The sequence below is a fragment of the Aythya marila genome, assembly GCF_965140915.1.
Source record: "Aythya marila genome assembly, chromosome: 1".
Taxonomy (NCBI): Eukaryota; Metazoa; Chordata; class Aves; order Anseriformes; family Anatidae; genus Aythya; species Aythya marila.
The window spans coordinates 186,371,439-186,377,015 of record NC_139042.1 but is presented as its reverse complement, the minus strand read 5'-3'; positions in this window follow the sequence as shown (position 1 = coordinate 186,377,015).

Here is a 5,577-nt window from a genome sequence, read left to right as displayed (position 1 = left end):
TACCAGTATTTAATTAAAATAGCACTGAAAATAAATACATATTATTCTGAATAGCTTAATGTGTACTATTTCCTAGCTTAGTTATGTACAAGTGGGATTTTATTATAAGCAGTAAGCGGGACATATAAAACCACTATTCCCCCATAGATCTCTACAATTAGGCCCAACCTTTTGGGCCTGAACAGCCAAATATCAAGAAGCAAACCACAGGACGTGTGGCACAGTCAGGGGAGGGAGCACTGGGGGTAGCTGAAGAAGGATGTGGCTGTAATTTGCTGAGGTCTCCGTGCTGCAGAGCCGTCCGTGTCAGATTGCCTTGGGTTGAGTGAGGACTTGAGCTGTTCATGAGTGGCCTTTGGCTCGAGGGCCATAGGTTTACCACCCGTCTTCTAACCCATTTGAGTGCAAACCCCAGGGCATTGCTGTGGTCTGTCGGTTGATAACCTGTGTGAAGTTTCTAAAGAACAAATCTGCACCTGCATAGGCAGAGGAAGCCAATGGGTAGCCACCATCCCTTCAGATTCACCAGTGTCACATCGAGACTTTGGAGGTGAGCCAAATGCCCCACTACATTATATTCACTCATCTAGGCAATCCACTAGTTAGATTTTTTTTTCAGGCAAATTAAAACCATTACAGTTCAGTACTTAAATGCCAATAAAAATGAAAAAAATTGAGAACTGTCTCAAGAAAATCAGGAACCCATTAATAAAAACAGAGTGAAAGAATAGGACCCTGAGGCCAGATTTAAAGAGATGCAACTCCCTTATGCCACAATATTTTCAGCTGCCAGAAGTCATCATGGTGAATGTCTTCCTGCTTGCGGCACCTCAACTGACAATGTTACAGGCACAAGACGAACTCTTTGGGGTCGCCTCTTTGCTCTCCACCTGGTATCACACATTGAGCAAAAGGTCAACCACGCTGGCCTGTAGATAGTTAGATGCCAATATCTGAACACACTGGTGTCAGGCAAAGTTGGCTATGTCCGCAAAACCAAGGATACAAGTTGTGTACGTAGTGTACTGAAAATAGCTACATCCAGTAACTATAGGGATTTTCATCATGCAGAACATACAGGGCTGGATTGGGTCAGATAGACATGCCAGCCTCCTGAGAACGCTCCCTAGGAATGGCTGTTCACCTAGGTTGGAAAGCCCCCTGCTCACCCAAGACCAGGACTCACATCTGTGCAGACACACTGTCACTCTATTGCTGAAACACTCTGCTACTGATTTAGGGCCTGCTGGTGCCCTTGTAGGAACCAGTATCAGACTTGACTGGACTGACTCAAGCTACCTGGTAAAGGCCTGGTGGTTGGAGGCCTGGGCACAGGGCATGCAGAGAGTGAGAGCAGCTCAGTCCTGGCTGGGGTAGGGTGGATTACACCGAAGGCATGCAGCAAACACTGCCTTGCTGAAGGAGAGGAAAATGTTAGTGTCCTGCTCACTGAGAGGAACTTACCTCAGCTGAACTGCCAAAGATGAGAAAAACAAGGCATGGGCCCGTTCGTAAATGTCTCCTTCAGCGTGACTCGCGCTGTCATCGCCATCTGCCTGGTCTCTGCGCTAATGGCTTCATTTTGACGAGCTGGATGACTCACGTTGTTCCCGGGCCCTGCCATCCCGCTTGGATCGGTGGCTGGTTTCCATCTCCTTCACGAGGAAAGTACCGCGCGCCGAGAGCACAGAGCATCCTCTCCTCGGAGTACTTACTCGGAGTATATTTGGCAACCAAACAGTAGGGATAAGTGTGTCAGAAGCGTCTTTTGAACTATTTTTAGGCTGTACAAATGTAGCAGCCATTTCTCTCGCAGCCAGTTAGAGAAGTGCCCTTGTTTTTTTTTTTTTCTTTAATGCAATAATGCTTTTTAGTACTGATGTTCCTAACATTAAGCTGTACCAAGTAAACATGCATATATTTATATACATATCAACTACATACCTATAAACGCCACACATACATGTAAACAAGTATCTATTGAATACAGAAAACATTCACCCTCTCTACTTTGCCCCGTAAACACACAAGCAAGTCTCCTCATTTCCCATTGTCGTGCATTAGGCCCAGCCCAGCAACATGTAATGCGTCTTTCTGACTCCACTGGGATTTCCCGATGCTGGGAATGCTGTTGAAGATGCTCTGTCCCCTTCTGGATTAAGTGTGCTGGGTAGCTTATATTTTGATATTGACAATGAATCAGATCCTCATCTTGAGAGCCCTTTTCCACACAGTGCCTATGATGACCTCTGGCACCAAGAATTTAAACCAGAGTTTCTCTCCCTGTGCTGGGGATGTGATCAATAGAGTAGACAGCTGTTCTGTGCATCCTCTGCACAACTCCAGTGCTGTGACTCCCAAAGCCAGTGTTGAACCCTGAGACAAGCCAAGCAGACTCCTGAAGTTCCTCTCTCTTGTCCCTGGTGACCAGCCACCAGGTTACCTCATGGCTGAAAGAAAGTACAGGCTCCTAAAGCCAGTGACTTAAAAACTGTAGACAGCCTTAAACATACTTAGCCTAGTACTGAATAGGGGAAAATGTCTCCTTCTATATCTCAGTGATAAAAAAGTATTAATAGGAATAGTGAAAACCCAGCTTTAACCTTTCAGTCATAAGGTTCAAGAAGCTCTAGAAAACGTGCATCATCATTGTCCCCAGCTTATGGATAAAGGCACTGAGGCACAGGAAAGTGAAACAACATGTCCCAGAGCTACTTAAGCTGTGTCTAAAGTGTATAAACTAGAGCTGAGATGTGCCATAGGTAGGACACTGCCTTGTCTCCCAGCACAGGTAAGTGGGGATGTCTTTGGTTGGTTCAGTAAAGCTCTCTGAATTCTTCTCCCAGAAGAAAACACTTTTTTTTTTTTTTTTTTTCCTACTAGAAACATTGTAGAATATCTATCACAGAATATTTTGCTTTAAAAAGAAGAAGAAAAAAAAAACAACAATGGGTTTTCTCAGTAAAATCATTCTGCTAAAATACAAGCCACAGAGCACAGCAGGAGTTTTAAGGAGGACAATTATTTTTCAGACACCTTCCAATATTTTCTGGCTTTTAATGAAGAACATTCCTCTCTGCCTGTAAACAGACTGTAACTAATGGAAAAGCATTCTATGTATGTTGCTTACAAGCAACAATTTTCTCAGCTTTTGCTCTGAACGTTTTTAAAGTACCTCTTAGCCATTTTGCAACACTATGCAAAACAGAAAAAAATTATGAATGACTGCTACAACACCAATGAGAATCTCAGGGTCCTGCAGGTCACAAGCAAGGAAATGCTAGCCAGCCAATCCTGCTGTCCTCAGTGGTTATTGATGCTCCTGAATTAATGTTTTACTGACTTGCTATTTATTCACAGAGTGAATTTGCCTGGAGCCGGAGCCAGCTTAATCTGAAAAAAGAAGTTGTTGGGCCTCCCGCTGGGTTTGAAAGCAAAGAAGTTTACTGATTCCTTTGGCTAACTAGAAATCATTTTGCTTTATAATCTCAGGGCTCGTGGCATTCACCGATCTATCTTTCCAAAAACACATCCAGGGAGTGCACAGAATGCACAATAAGTCCCTGGAAGAGGAATTCATGATTCACAAGCAAAATCTGATGTCTCGCATGAGATGAGACAGAACCTCACCCCCAGCTCCCTCATATCCTGCACTGCAGATGCCTGCCTGTAAAGAAAAGCTACATGCTTAAAAGACTATCCTGCTTTTTGCTCTTCAAGCTTTTATACCATGTCAATGAAGCCATGACAGTTACCTCAGTTGATGCTCTGGGATAAGAAGCCTGGGGCACACAGCGAGGAGACAGCTGGGTACATTTTGTTGCTGAGGGAAACAGCTTCTGAGAGCAGTTCAAGAACTTCTTTTGTGCAGTGATGGATGTGTTCATCCACAAAAGCCTGTGAAAAGGATATGCCAGAATGAGAACTAGGAAAACTCTGTACTATTTGTCCTGTGTGTACAGTCCTGCAGACTTCACACTGACAGGTCTATCCTTTGTTGGAAAGAATGAACGATGTAAAGGAATGGCTAGAAGTATAGAAAAAAAAATAGAAAAAAAAATAAGAACCAGAAAGTGAAGGAAATCGTCCAAAACAACAGAGTAAGACATGATGAAACAGGTAACCCAGCAGAGCAGAGGGATGCTTCAGAAGACAACATGAGCTGGAGAAGAGTCAAAGAAACTTCTGGCAGAAGTTTAAAATTGCATGAGGATGACTCTGAGGCCATGGTAGAGAATATCATAACTCCTGTGAAGAAGGCCTTGAGCAACTTTACACTGAAAGCAGCTGTAGGAGCCTCTGGAGCATGAAGTGGGAGAAAGGAAAGCCTGTGTTGTCCAGCAGCAGCCATGAGGTGGGCCAGTGCCCATGGGGACAAGAGGGCAGCAGGGGATGGCTCAAGGCCAGCCCTCACCCATGGCCACCGTGACCCAGGGCTGGGCAGGCTAACAGGGGTGTGAGGGGATGAGCAGCAGGGAGCATCCCAGGAACAAGAAGCACCACTCAGTGAGGGGAAGTGTGAAGAGGGACAGCCCCAGGCACCAGGACATGCTGGGGGGCACACAGCTGGAAAGCAGCTCTGCAGAAGAGGTCCTGGTGGATGCCAAGTTGAACATTAATCAGCAATGTGACCCTGCTGCTAAGAAGGCCAACAGTGTCTTGAGCTGCATTAGGCAAAGTGTTGCCAGCAGGAGGAGCGAGGTGATCCTTCCCCTCAGCACTGGCAAGGCCACCACTGGAGGGCTGTGTCCAGACCTGGGCTCCTCACAGAATCACAGAATCACAGAATTTTCTAGGTTGGAAGAGACCTCAAGGTCATCGAGTCCAACCTCCAACCTAACGCTAACAGCCCTCCACTAAACCATATCCCTAAGCTCTACATCTAAACGTCTTTTGAAGACTTCCAAGGATGGTGACTCCACCACTTCCCTGGGCAGCCTGTTCCAATGCCTCACAACCCTTTCAGTGAAGAAGTTCTTCCTAACATCTAGCCTAAGACTCCCCTGGCTTTTCTTTTTTTTTTTTTTTTATTTTTTTTTTTATTTTTTTTTTATTTTTTAATTTTTTGATTTTCCAACAAAGAACTATTGAACTATTATTCAAACAAATAATAGTAAGAAAGCAGAGAACCGGGCTAGCCTCCTCCGGGCATGTCTCAGGGAAAAGATCACTCTGGGATATCCTGGGACAAGACGCTGTCTTCCCCCTGCCCCTGGCCACGAGGTTTTCGTGTGCTCTCCTGGTAGAAGCCCTTTGTGCAGAGGGGCTCCGGCAGGGTCGCGGGTTTCCTCAGCCAATTTCAAGTCCGTTGGGCAAATTGAACGAATTCCTACAGGTTTCACGAGCGGAGGTGGGGAGGTAAAGGCGAAGGGGAGCACCCGGGAGCTCCTCTTTTCGCCACCCACGCAGGGGAAGGGTGAAATCGGGCGCTGGCGCTGGCACCTCTGCCAGCAAGGAGCGGGGGGGCTGCAGGTGGAGTGCTCCCACCCTCCTGCAGGAGCAAATTGCACTTGGATACTTGAATTCTTTACGAATTGCCACTTGGTAATTCCTCGTACAAAAGAAATCACACAGCTG